At 48.0% G+C, this 14,827-nt stretch overlaps 1 protein-coding gene across 1 annotated transcript in view; it reads left to right on the plus strand.

Annotated features, from left to right (window-relative positions):
• The window catches only part of UQCRC2 (ubiquinol-cytochrome c reductase core protein 2), a 134,592-nt gene that overhangs the window by 82,723 nt on the left and 37,042 nt on the right, over nt 1–14,827 (plus strand). The gene's annotated exons all lie outside the window — the stretch shown is intronic.

Below are 14,827 nucleotides of genomic sequence, written 5' to 3' on the forward strand. Positions count from 1 at the left end.
CATAATACATTTTTGTTTTTGTATTTTTGTTTTTGTATTTTTTTTTTCCTCTTAGGGCATTGTATAGAAATTACAATATAGCTATGGTATATGTATATGGTATTCTAAAATAGAATAGTCATTTTTTTTTTTTTTTTTTTTTTTGGGGTGTGTTTTTTTTTTTTTTTTTTTTTTTTTACATTCTAGTTTAGTTTATTTGCCATTGATTTTAAATGAAGAGATAATTTTGCAGGCACCAAGAGACTTGGATCCAGCGGAGCAGTCTGTCGCCTCTTCTGCCATACACGGTTAACCCTTCACGTGCATTCTCTTGCGCACCAGTCCCATGACTGATACATGTGCACGGGTGCCATTGTTGAAGTGTTAACAGTAGCTACGTGGATATTTTTAAAAGGACTATAACTTCTATTTTACAGGACGTGGTACATGTTAAGCATGGTTGAATATTATTCTAGAAAGCGTATAAGAAAATGAAAAATGCTTCATTGCTGCTGGCGGTATACCATTGCCCAGTGCAAAAGGCCATCGTATAGGAATGGATGAGCATTGCCCGAGATTCACACTGACTTCTGGTGGAGTGATGTTACGTGTGCAGCCATTGCAGTGCCTCCTGGTATGATGGGATGCAAGCCTTGTAATGGATTATGGCGTGGCATTCCCATGCCAGGTTGTAGTTTTTTTGTTTTTCTTTAACCCCTTCACGACCGCGGGCAGTAAAATTACGTCCTATTTTAACGTGACTTAACGACCAGGGACGTAATTTTACTGCCTAAACTTCATTTGATTGCCGTGGCCATAGCAACGGCTTTCAAATGATGTCCCCTGCTGTTTCTTACAGCAGGGGACCTTTGCTTGACCCCAGGGGGGGTGGCATCGCCACCCCCTATCGACGATCGATGTGATTGGCTGTTCAAATCTGAACCGCCAACCACATCGATCGCACTAATTTCGGCAAAAATAATGCCCGAATTAGTGCGATCCTGTGAGATCCAGCTATGAGATGCCGCAGCTGCTGCAGCATATCATAGGTGGACCTCAAACATGCCGCCCCCAGCCCCTGCAGCACTGATTGGAGCGATCGTGCTATGACGCGCAATCGCTCCAATCAGTGTGCAGTGGGGCGGTCTGATCTGCAGGTGGCCGCCCTCCCCAGGCCTGTACTGCTCTGGGGACCCTCCCCCAACATGGCTGCAGCGTGGAGTGGCTGGTACTTTTGGTACCACGCCACCGCTGCTGCCGCCGCAGACGCCGCCTCTGCTGTCACCGCGCCAGCTCCAAAGGTAAGTATTGCGCTCCGGCGATGGCCCCTGCGCGCTCCCGTGAAGGCCCCTGCGCGCTCCCGTGAAGGCCCCTGCCCGTGCCCCCCCAGATCTGCCCCCCTACGCCCCGATCTGCCCCCCGGCATCCCGATCTGCTCCCCACGCGATCTGCCTGCCTCCTCTGTCATCTCTATTCTGCTTCCAAGGTTCCTTCCTTCTGCCTTTGCTTCTCCGCCCCCTCTGCTCTCCCTCTAACCCCCCCCATCTGCCCCCCCTCTCCCCATCCCCCCCTGCCCCCCCCGACGTCCTCTTACCTGCCTTCACGGGTCGTCCGAGGTCTTCACTGGCCCGATCACATCTGCCTCCATCGCTGGGTCCTTCTGCTGATCTGTCCAACGTCCTGCCTGCTGCTGGTGTAAAGCTGTCTATCTCACTGCCTTCTTGTTCCTCTGCAACTCTTCTGGTCAGTGATCCTCTTGGTACTGTGAGTATAACTTTTTTTTTTTTTTTTTTCTTGTATCCTGTCCATTTTTACACTTCATCTGTCCGTGCGTCCCGCCAAGCGCTGATCAGGGATGCAGATAACGGATCTGCATCCGTGGTCAGTTTTTGGCATGACTTTTTTCCGTATTCGCGACGCTTTTTGTATCGCGTCCGTCCGTGCGTCCCGCCGAGCGCTGATCAGGGATGCAGATAACGGATCGGCATCCCTGCTCAATTTTTGGCGTGACTTTTTTCCGTATTCGCGACGCTTTTTGTATCGCGTCCGACCGTGCGTCCCGCCGAGCGCTGATCAGGGATGCAGATAACGGATCGGCATCCCTGCTCAATTTTTGGCGTGACTTTTTTCCGTATTCGCGACGCTTTTTGTATCGCATCCGTCCGTGCGTCCCGCCGAGCGCTGATCAGGAATGCAGATAACGGATCGGCATCCCTGCTCAATTTTTGGCGTGACTTTTTTCCGTATTCGCGACAATTTTTGTATGGCATCCGTCTGTGCGTCCCGCCGAGCGCTGATCAGGGATGCACATAACATATCTGCATCCATGGTCAATTTTTGGCGTGACTTTTTTTTTTACGTATCCCCGACGCTTTTTTTATCGCATCCGACCGTGCGTCCTGCAGCGGCCGATCAGTGCACTGCGTCTGTGCGTTTGAAAAGTCAAATGGCGCTCCTTCTCTTCTGAGCCCCGCCATGCGCCCAAACAATTACTTTCCACCACATATGAGGTATCTGCGTACTCAGGAGAAAATGCACAATACGTTTTATGGTGCATTTTTTCCTGATAGCCTTGTGAAAAAAAAAGCTACCTAGTTGAAGCAACCGTTTTGTGGTAAAAAAAATTTTTTTCTTTTCACGGCTCAACGCTATAAACTTCTGTGAAGCCCCCAGGTGTTCAAAGTGCTCACCAAACATCTAGAAAAATTATTTGAGGGCTCTAGTTTCCAAAATGGTGTCACTTGTGGGGGAGCTCCACTGTTTAGGCACCATAGGGGGTCTCCAAACGTGACATGGCGTCCGCTAATGATTCCAACCAATTTTGCTGTCAAATGGCGCTCCTTCTCTTCTGAGCCCCGCCATGCGCCCAAACAATTACTTTCCACCACATATGATGTATCTGCGTACTCAGGAGAAAATGCACAATACATTTTATGGTGCATTTTTTCCTGTTACCCTTGTGAAAAAAAAAGCTACCTAATTGAAGCAACCGTTTTGTGGTAAAAAAATTTTTTTTCTTTTCACGGCTCAACGCTATAAACGTCTGTGAAGCCCCCAGGTGTTCAAAGTGCTCACCAAACATCTAGAAAAATTATTTGAGGGCTCTAGTTTCCAAAATGGGGTCACTTGTGGGGGAGCTCCATTGTTTAGGCACCTCAGGGGGTCTTCAAACCTGACATGGCGTCCGCTAATGAGTGCAGCTAATTTTGCATTTAAATGGCGCTCCTTGCCTTCCGAGCACTGCCGTGTGTCCAAACATTTGATTTCCACCACATATGAGGTATCTGCGTACTCAGGAGAAAATGGACAATACATTTTATGTTGCATTTTTTCCCGATACCCTTGTGAAAAAAAAAGCTACCTAGTTGAAGCAACAGTTTTGTGGTAAAAAAAAAAATTTTTTCTTTTCACGGCTCAACGTTATAAACTTCTGTGAAGCCCCCAGGTGTTCAAAGTGCTCATCAAACATCTAGAAAAAATATTTGAGGGCTCTAGTTTCCAAAATGGGGTCACTTGTGGGGGAGCTCCATTGTTTAGGCACCTCAGGGGGTCTTCAAACCCGACATGGCGTCCGCTAATGAGTGCAGCTAATTTTGCGTTCAAAAATTCAAATGGCGCTCCTTCCCTTCCGAGCTCCGCTGTGCACCCAAACAATTGATTTTTACCACATATGGGGTATCGGCGTACTCAGGAGAAAATGCACAATAAATTGTAGGGTGCACTTTCTCTTTTCTCCCTTGTGAAAATGAAACTTTTCTGGCTAAAGTAACATTTTTGTGTTAAAAAGTAAAATTTTCATTTTTTCCTTCCACATTGCTTTGGTTCCTGTGAAGCACCTAAAGGGTTAATAAACTTTTTGGATGTGGTTTTGAGCAGAGTGAGGGGTGCAGTTTTTAGAATGGGGTCACTTTTGGGTATTTTCTGTCACCTCGGTCTCTCAAAGTCACCTCAAATGTGATGTGATGTCCCTAAAAAAAATTATTTTCTAAATTTTGTTGGAAAAATGAGAAATTGCTGATGAACTTTGACCCCTTCTAACTTCCTAATGAAAAAAAAATTTGTTTCGAAAATTGCGCTGATGTAAAGTAGACAAGTGGGAAATGTTATTTAGTAACTATTTTGTGTGACATATTTCTCAGATTTATGGGCATAAATTTTCAAAGTTTGAAAATTGCGAAATTTTCAAAATTTTCGCCAAATTTCCTAAATTTTCACAAATAAACGCAAAAAATATCGGCCTAAATTTACCACTGACATGAAGTACAATATGTCACGAAAAAACAATCTCAGAATCGCCAGGATCCGTTGAAGCGTTCCAGAGTTATAACCTGTCAAAGTGACACTGGTCAGAATTGCAAAAAATGGCCCGGTCATTAGGGTGTTTTAGTGGCCGGGGGTGAAGGGGTTAAGTACCAATTGCCTTCTAGTAACCCTATGCAGTTATCCGTCCATGGGACACAAATGCCTCATCTGTCTACCACGTTGCAGAGAAAACCGCGATTGCAAACTTCTCGGTCACTTGGGACGATCTATAATCTCTCCATCAGAGATGCTCAAATGTATCATGAAATACTTGAGAACTTTAGTAATTCTTCCTTATGTGTCTACATTGTGATAATAGAGACCTAGGTGTATATTGTCCAATACAGCAGAACATTTCATTCACCCGTTGTCTCCCTTTTATGCTTGGCTGAATGGAGGTGTAGGATTTTTGTCTGGGGGCGAGTTTTCACAAACCACAGTGTATGGGCCTACATCAATTAATAGGGCGGCCGTCCCGACATCGGTAATTTTGGCCACATTCTGCTGTCGTGTGTTGTGAATCCATGGTTAACTCAATTATTGTGCGGAGCTGTGATACAATCCTGATACTCTGTTCATTATTATTTGTTCTCCACCTGGATGCTTGGATGGGCACGACTCAAGTACCTCAGTGTAATGGAAGTCAATGGGTGGCTCAACCATTTTTGTGGAAAGATGCTCAAGTTTCCCATTGACTTCTTTTATACCCAGTGCACAAGTTCGGCCCATCTGAGTATCCAACCGCGAGTACTGAGCATAGTAGTGCTTGATTTATCGCTAGTAGTTAACAATAAGTGTACACACATACCTCATGTTGGTAATCTATTGCAGCATTAATCCATATGCAATCAGGCCTGAAAGAGCATTGAGCGTGATATTGCACTTCTGGAGCCTCCCCCCATGTTTATTTCCCAGTTAGGGCCACCCTCTTCTACTTGGCTGAAGCCTTGCTGTCTGAGAAGGAAATCTTGTGCATGCGCCGTTCTCCCTTCTAGTACCTGCGCAGTGCTCCTCCCCAACTGTTGACACCAAGTATCGGAGTTCTGTGGATGCACCTCCCACGTTTCTTTTAACATATTACGTAAAGTTTTTACATAGCTGGGATATAGCTATTTCTAGTTTGTACCTAGAGGCAATGTCCAGAGTGGACAGTACAACGGTTGGGTCCATTGGCCACTAGTGCTGCTACGGTAATAAAACACAACATTTCAAATTCTCAGTCGCTAACATTGCATATCGGGCCACTTTGTTAATGCACAGATGCAAAATGGTGATGTTTGATTCCAGTCTTGGGCCTTTTTGCTCATAGCTCTCAAAAAAATACTTATGAATGTATTCCAATTGGGGATTGGTTGGTAACTAACCACTTTATAGAGGTAAAAAATTAGAGGTTGCATAAAAAAACAGGTACTTTTATAGAAATGCTCTACAGTATTGGGGTATGTGAGCACCGCACGCTTCTTCAGGTGAATTATGCCTTATGTTCACCTGAAAAAGCGCTACAAAAAAACATTAAAAATAATGAATGTTTGCACTGCAATGGCAAAGTGACCTTCCGTCTAAACGTTTTGTTAACCACTTCAGACTCTGAAAGTTGTTAAACATATAATTGAGAAGAGGAAAGGAATATATTCCTGCAGCAAGTAGAACGGTCACAGCTGTAAAAGGTTCCAAATCTGTTGGGTTTTCTGGACGTGACGTTTGTGTCCCAGCTGATTGCTTGCTGCCATTGTATCTTTGTTTTTGAAAGAATGTATATATTATTTCTTATAGTAAAGTTACTAAGGTTTTTTCTTTGTCGCTCCATTGGGAGACCCAGACAATTGGGTGTATAGCTACTGCCTCCGGAGGCCACACAAAGTATTACACTCAAAAGTGTAAGGCCCCTCCCCTTCTGGCTATACACCCCCAGTGGGATCACTGGCTCACCAGTTTTGTGCTTTGTGCGAAGGAGGTCAGACATCCACGCATAGCTCCACTGTTTAGTCAGCAGCAGCTGCTGACTATGTCGGATGGAAGAAAAGAGGGCCCATACTAAGGGTCCCCAGCATGCTCCCTTCTCACCCCACTTTTTGTCGGCGGTGTTTGTAAGGTTGAGGTACCCATTGTGGGTACGGAGGCTGGAGCCCACATGCTGCTTTCCTTCCCCATCCCCTCAGGGCTCTGGGTGAAGTGGGATCTTATCGGTCTCCAGGCACTGAGACCGTGCTCCATCCACAGCTCCTGGGATTCTGCTGGACATGGAGCGGAGTATCCTCAGGGACATGGCCCTGCTACGTTGAGGTACTCTGTGTCCCTGTGGGGACCGCGCACGGACACACGGCAGCATTGCTGGGTGTGTTAGTGCGCCAGGGACGGCGGCGCTGCCCGCACTAGTGCCATCGCACACTACAGCTTGCTGGGTGTGTTAGTGTATTAGGGGACTACCGCGCTAACCGCCGTTGCCATTTTTATTTCGGGCGCGGCTGGGACTTGTGGTGCGCCGGGGACTTCCGCGCCGACCAAGGCTTATATGCCGGCCGCGCTTATCACTCGAGTCCCCGGCTTGCGCGGCCTAGTCTCACTTCGTTTCCGCCCACAGACCTGCCAGTCAGGGTAGGGGCGTGACGCTGCACAGCACGGCAGCGCTGAGAGCTGGAGTATGCTTTGCATACTCCACCCCTCTCACTGTGTGCACTGTGAAACCGGCAGCGCTGAGAGCTGGAGTATGCTTTGCATACTCCACCCCTCTCACTGTGTACGCTGTGAAGCCGGATTCCCGCTTTTTCTCAGGCACGCCCACGGCTTCCTCCTCTACACAGGACGCCGGCAGCCATTCTTGTCAGTGTTTTCTGTAGCGACAGAAGAGACAAGTTTGGGAATCCCTGGCAGGGATTCGGATAGTCACACAACCGCTGTGACCAGGCGTTAAGCAGCACCTGTGGGGCTGACTCCACTAGTGCCGAAGTGCACATATACATATATGCTTATTCACTATGCATTGCACTGTTTAGCTGCATTTTTGTATATACCCTCCTTGATTGTGCGGAGGACATAACAGCATATTGTCTGTGTAAAACAGAGGTGCAGAAGCACATGTTTTCTATGCAGCCGGTACAGCATGTACGGCTATATGGCCGGCAGTGTACATAGAACCCCATTGTATACTACGGAGTCTCTGCTAATCGTCAGGACATGGGGACGGAGCCTGCAGTATTTACTGACAGTTTTTCTGAGACTATGGCTATGATACTAGAAGCCTTGCAGTCCAGACAAGTCTCTCAAATCCATGGCCACTGTTCATTCATTATCCATGGTCCCCCTCAGTGGGAACAGTTTTGAGCTCCGAGGGGTCATGTGCTTCCCAGAGTGACGGCTCTGACACGGACGACAGTCCCAGACAGCCTGAGAGGCTCACTATGAGCGGCCCTCGACTTCATCACACTAGTCAGGGTCCCAGCAAGCGGACTCTCTGTGTGATGTGGCGGAGGTAGCGGCTCAAGATCTAATCCTGAGACCGCTCTCAATCTGGATACACCTGATGGTGACGCCATAGTCAATAATCTCATAGCGTCCATCAATAGAATGTTAGTTATTTCTCCCCCAGCTCCTCCGGTGGAAGAGTCAGCTACATAGCAGGAGAAATTCCATTCACGTATCCCAAGCGTAAATTAAATACTTTCCTTGGCCACCCTGACTTTACACAGGTAGTCCAGGAACACCACGCTTATCCAGTAAAGCGCTTCTCCAAACGGCTGAGGATACACGTTATCACTACCCCCTGACGTGGGCAATGGCTGGACCCAGTGTCCCAAGGGGCATCCTCCAATCTCCAGCTTGCAGCTAGATCCATAGTTGCAGTGGAAGATGGGGTTGCACTTAAAGATGCCACTGACAGACAGAGGGATCTCTGGTCGAAATCCATCTATGAGGCTATCGGCGCGCTGTTAAGCATTCGCAGCCGTAGAGGCACTCCAAGCTACTTCAGCTTGTCTTACACAGATGGACACGGTCACACGTACATCTGTTCCGCAAGTGTCATCCTTAACCGCTCAAATGTCTGCATTTGCGTCTTATGCGATTAATGCTGTCCTAGACTCTACGACCCGTACGGCAGTGGCGTCCGCTAACTCCGTGGTTTTACGCAGGGCCTGGGTGTTAACTGAATGGAAGGCAGATTCTGCTTCCAAAAAAGGGCTTAACCAGTTTGCCTTGTTCTGCTGACCGACTGTTTTAGTGTGCGTGAGATGTAATCATTAAACAGTTCAAGAGTAAGGATTCTTCCTTACCTCAGCCCAGACAAAACAAATCCCAACATACCAAGGGACAGTCGGGGTTTTCGGTCTTTTTCAAGGCTCGGGCAGGTCCCATTTCTCCTCGTCCAAAGAGGACTCAAAAGGATCAGAGGAGCTCAGTTTCTTAGCGGGCTCAGTCACGCCCAAAAAAGACAGCCTGAAAGCCCGCTTCCAAGAAGGCTTCCTCATGACTTGCGGCCTCCTCTCTCCGCATCCTCGGTCGGTAGCAGGCTCTCCCGCCTGGGCGATATTTAGCTGTCACAGGTCAAAGACCGTTGGGTGAGAGACATTCTGTCTCACGGGTACAGGATAGAGTTCAGTTCTCGTCCTCCAACTCAATTCTTCAGAACTTCTCCACCTCCCGACCGAGCCGATGCTCTTCTGCAGGCGGTGGGCACTCTAAAGGCACAACGAGTGGTGACCCCCGTTCCTCTTCAGGAACAAGGTCACGGTTTTTACTCCGAATTATTTGCGGTGCCAAGAAAGGACGAGTATTTCCGTCCCGTTCTGGATCTAACACGGCTCAACCAGCTCGTGAACACCAGGCGGTTCCGGATGTAATCCCCCCGCTCCGTCATCGCCTCAATGTTTCAAGGAAATTTCCTAACATCGATACACGTCAAGGATGCTTATCCCCACGTGCCGATTGATCCAGAGCTCCAGCGTTTCTACGCTTTGTTATAAGACGCGAACACCTTCAGTTCGTAACTCTGCCTTCCGGCTGGCGATAGCCCCACGGGTCCTCGCTAAGGTCATGGCAGCAGTAGTACCAGTCCTGCAATCTCAAGGTCACTCTGTGATCCCGTATTTGGGAGATCTACTTGTCAAGGCACTCTCTTAAGGAACATGCCAACACAGCCGAACGTTGCGCTGGAGACTCTCCAGAGTTCGGGTGGATCATCAACTTTTCAAAGTCAGATCCGACCCCGGGCCAATCACTAACATATCTAGGCATGGAGTTTCATACTCTCTCAGCGATGGTGAAGCTTCCGCTAGACAAACAGCGTTCACTACAGACAAGGCTGCAATCTCGCCTTAGGATCAGTCGCACACATTGAGACGCCTCATGCACTTCTCACGTAAGATGGTAGCAATGGCGGCAGTCCCTTTCGCGCAGTTTCATCTGCGTCCACTACAATCGGACATTCTCCGCCAATGAGACGGGAGGTCGACGCCCATCGACAGAGACGTCTCCCTTTCTCAGGCGGCCAAAGAATCTCTACGGTGGTGGCTTCTTCCCACCTCAGGGTCAGAAAAAAGGTCCTTCCTACCCCCATCCTGGGCGGTAGTTACGACAGGCACGAGTCTATCAGAGTGGAGAGCAGTTTTTCTCTACCACAGGGCTCAAGGTACGTGGATTCAGCAAGAGTCCACCCTTCAGATCAATGTTCTGGAAATCAGAGCAGTATATCTTGTCCTACAAGCCTTCCAGCAGTGGCTGTAAAGCAAGCACATCCGAATTCAGTCGGATATCTCCACAGCGGTGGCATACATCAACCACCACGGAAGAACACGCAGCCGGCAAGCCTTCCAGGAAGCCGGCGGATTCTGACGTGGGTGGAAGACACGGCATCCACCATATCCGCAGTTCACATCCCAGGCGTGGTAAACTAGGAAGCAGACTTCCTCAGTCGCCAGGGTATGGACGCAGGGGAATGGTTTCTTCACCCGGACGGGTTTCAGGAGATCTGTCGCCGCTGCGGGATGCCGGACGTCGACATAATGGCGTCACGGCACAACAACATTGTCCCGGCTTCATAGCACAGTCTCACGATCATCGAGCTCTGGCGGCGGACGCCTCAGTTCAACATTGGTCGCAGTCCCGGCTACCTTATGTGTCCCACCTCTGGCATTGTTGCCCAGAGTGCTGCGCAAGATCAAGTCCGACTGTCGCCGCGCCATCCTCGTCGCTCCAGCTTGGCCGAGGAGGTCGGGGTTCCCGGATCTGTGGTACCTCACGGTAGGCCAACCGTGGGCACTACCAGACCGACCAGACTTGCTGTTTCAAGGGCCCTTTTTTCCATCTGAACTCTGCGGCCCTGAACATGACGGTGTAGCCATTGAGTCCTGGATCCTAGCGTCTTCAGGATTATCTCAGGAGTGGTTGTCACCATGACGCAGGCCAAGAAGCCAACGTCCGCCAAGATCTACCACAGATCGTGGAAGATATTCTTATCTTGGTGCTCTGCTCAAGGAGTTTCTCCCTGGCCATTTGCATCGCCTATTTTTCCTTCCTTCCTACAATCTTGGTTGGAAAATGGTTGGTCGCTCAGCTCCCTTAAAGGACAAGTCTCAGCGCTATCTGTATTTTTTCAGAAACGCCTAGCCGACTTCCGCAGGTACGCACGTTCCTGCAGGGAGTTTGTCTTCTCATCACTCCGTACAAGCGGCCGTTAGAGCTCTGGAGTCTGAACAAGGTTCTAATGACTCTCTTGAAGCCGCCTTTCGAGCCTTTGAAAGTTGTTTCCCTTTTCCGTCTTTCACAGAAAGTGGCCTTTCTAGTAGCGGTCACGTCTCTTCAGAGAGTGTCCGAGCTAGCAGCGCTGTCATGCAAATCTCCATTCCTGGTCTTCACCAGGACAAGGGGGTTCGGCGTCAGATTCCGGACTTTCTCCCTAAGGTGGTATCCCATTTTCATCTCAATCAAGATATCACCTTACCTTCTTTGTGTCCTCATCCAGTCCATCAATTTGAAAAGGATTTGCATCTGTTGGATCTGGTGAGAGCACTCAGGATCTACATTCCCGCACGGCGCTCCTGTGCCGCTCGGATGCACTCTTTGTCCTTGTCGCTGGTCAGCGTAAAGGGTCGCAAGCTTCCAAATCCACCCTGACTCGGTGGATCAAGGAACCAATTCTTGAAACCTACCGTTCTGCTAGGCTCCCGGTTCCCTCAGGGCTGAATGCCCATTCTACCAGAGCCGTGGGTGCGTCCTGGGCATTACGGCACCAGGCTACGGCTCAGCAGGTGTGCCAGGCACCTACCTGGTCGAGTCTGCACACTTTTACCAAGCATTATCAGGTGCATACCTACGCTTCGGCAGACGCCAGCCTAGGTAGACAAGTCCTTCAGGCGGCGGTTGCCCACCTGTACGAAAGGGCTGTTTGACGGCCCTACCACGAGGTATTCTTTTACCCACCCAGGGACTGCTTTTGGACGTCCCAATTGTCTGGGTCTCCCAATGGAGCGACAAAGAAGAAGGGAATTTTGTTTACTTACCGTAAATTCCTTTTCTTCTAGCTCCAATTGGGAGACCCAGCACCCGCCCTGTTTTCTTAGGGTTTTTTTCGGTACACATGTTGTTCATGTGAATGGTTGCAGTTCTCCGATGTTTCTTCGGATTGAATTGGTCTTTAAACCAGTTATTGGCTTTCCTCCTTCTTGCTTTTGCACTAAACTGGTGAGCCAGTGATCCCACTGGGGGTGTATAGCCAGAAGGGGAGGGGCCTTACACTTTTGAGTGTAATACTTTGTGTGGCCTTCGGAGGCAGTAGCTATACACCCAATTGTCTGGGTCTCCCAATTGGAGCTAGAAGAAAAGGAATTTACGGTAAGTAAACAAAATTCCCTTCTTTTCCGCCCTGTATGTTTGTCCTATATTTTCCTGACCATTCACAAATGTGTCCTTTACCATTTTCAGTCCTAGATTTCTGGTTGAACAATGTCTCATAGTGTTTATGTAGGTTCTAAATCTCCAGATTTTGAGAAACGACAACTCTCAGCATTTCCTGGCATAGGCGAGCTATTAAAGCATTGAGGATTGTGACATCCGTAGTTTTCAACACCTCCGATGTAGGTGAATCTCTGCCTTTTTATTATTCATTGGTTTCCACTCACCATTTTACAGGTCATTGAATTGTCGGCACAACTTGTTGTTTTATGGGGGGGGGGGTGTAGCATTTTTTACACAGCATAAATCATTAATTTTGGTCTTCATACATATTTCTTAAAGGGATTGGGAGAATCGAAAAGGAAAACAATCCGGGGGGTAAGGCTACTTTCACACATCCGGATTTTTGCTCTGCGGCACAATACGGCGTTCTGCAGAAAAACCGCAACCGGCTTTTGTAACGCCGGTTGCGGTTTTTTTTTTGCATAGACTTACATTAGTGCCGTATTGTGCCGCAGGGGCTTGCGTTCGGTCCGGTTTTTGCCGCATGCGGCAGATTTAGCCGATGCCGCGGCCAGATCGAACGTTCCCTGCAACGTTTTTTGCTCCGGCAAGAAACATCGCATCGCGCCGCATCCGGCCGCTGCGGCGCATTTTTCAATGCATACCTATGGAGGCCGGATGCGGCGCGATGCGGAAAAAAACGCATCCGCTCGCCGCATGCGTTTTTTTCCACTGCGCATGCTCAGTAGCATGCCGCAACCGGAAAAAAACGGACGGGCCGCATGTGAAAACTTATGCAAAGGATGCGGTGTTTTCGCCGCATCCATTGCATAGTTTTCACAGCCGGATTGAGCCGCAGTGCTCAAACCGGATGTGTGAAAGTAGCCTAAGTCTGTGCTTGAGGCACATCTATTCTAGAAATAGGTAAGAAACCTTTCTCTGCCCTTAAACTTCCCGATTCCTTTAGCTTATTATAACCTACAGTCCAAAAAAAGTTTTAAAAAAGCGGATTTGTCACTAAACTACTCCGTCGTGTTAGTGAAATAGGTCTTCCAGCTCATCTCTACGTCACACCAAGGATTCTGTAAAAATCCAGTGGAGCAGATATGGTGAAACTAACTCCTTTTCTTGCCTATAGCCGTCAGAGCCATTTTCGGGCCTTATATCGCTGTTTGAAAATTTTTTAAAGCTGAACTTTGGCTTCTCCAGGCAAGAAACATTCATAATCCTTCCCTCAAATGTTGTGAAGCAGCAGAGCAATCAGGACGGTAGGAGCCACTGCTGGGAGATTCCGACAATGGCTGATTTCCTGGAAGAGTAGGATTGGGCATGCTGAAATCCAACATGCTCAATCCTCATTTCGTCTCATCTGCCATTGATGGACAGTTAGGACACCGTGGTGTGAGTTCGCGTTACTAGACTGCTTCATATTATATGAAGGAAGATGGTGAAGCCTTGCCGCTGATTCTGATAGGAAATTTTAGAGGCTCATTTCAGGTGTCCGTTTTTCTGACATGAGTGCTGGCCATAGTGTTCATATGTCTGTGTGCGCAACTTTGACACTCACCCAGTTCCCCACCATCACCCACACACAGGCACAGTGACTTGTCCAATATTGATCTGGGTGTCAGATCAAACTTGCTAATGTAAGTCTGTGGATCTCTGAAAATAAAAATCAGTCCTTGGATGCTGTCCGTTTTTCACAGACTGATTGATAGGAGAAACTTGCGAAACTTCTGAAATATTATTTTTTTCTTATTATTTTCTTTCTCTAAGAAAAGCTGGTGAACTTGTGATAAAAACTGTCTGTTTCTGATCAGATTTTCATCTGTGTTTTTTGATCACTTTTAAATCTTGAGGGGTTTTTTTTTTTTTGGTTTTTTTTTTTTGCTTATGGGGAAAAATCACTGATTTCCGAATGAGCCCTTAGGCCATGTGCCCATGGGAGTTTGTACCGGCGGATATATCCGCAGGTTTCCCGCAGCTGCTTGCCGGAAACCTGTGGACAGCGAAATAGCTGCGGTAAGCCTGTGGACATTCATGCGGCTTACCTGCGGAAGTCCCGGCCCTATCTCCATAGTGGAGGGCCGGGAATTCCGCAGAAATAATTGACATGCAATTACGTGCGGCTGCAGGACATCCGCAGCATATTCCACAGTATGGACAAACACTCCCCATGTCCCATGGGATAACATGGTCAGTGTCTGTACATGCTATAACCTGCGGATTTATCTAGAAAATCCAGATAAATTTGCAGGTTTTCCACGGCAAAATCCGCAGCGGCGAGCTCCCGTGGGCACATAGCCTTAAAGATATAGGGGATTTATCAGCACCCAGGTAGTGAAGCAGTAGCCTATAGTTATGAGGGTAATTCCAGAGATTTCTAGATCTTGTCTGGCTGTGTGCAGGTGGTTACTAGCGGCTTTCCTTTTTAGAGAGGTTACCAGTGTCAGCGTGGCGAATTTATTTACTTTTCTCTCCTATACGAGGCATTTATCAGGCCTCATTCATTTGCTTATGAACAATATTTCAGTTTGTTCCTTTTTACAGAATATTTTATGCTCCAGTTCCAGATCTGTGTCACCGGTAAACGGCCAAGTATTGTTTTATGTTAGTGACTGTTCTCAGGGTTAAAGCAATTCAGCCAAACACATGAAGA

The sequence above is a fragment of the Anomaloglossus baeobatrachus genome, chromosome 7 (genome assembly GCF_048569485.1).
Source record: "Anomaloglossus baeobatrachus isolate aAnoBae1 chromosome 7, aAnoBae1.hap1, whole genome shotgun sequence".
Classification (NCBI taxonomy): Eukaryota; Metazoa; Chordata; class Amphibia; order Anura; family Aromobatidae; genus Anomaloglossus; species Anomaloglossus baeobatrachus.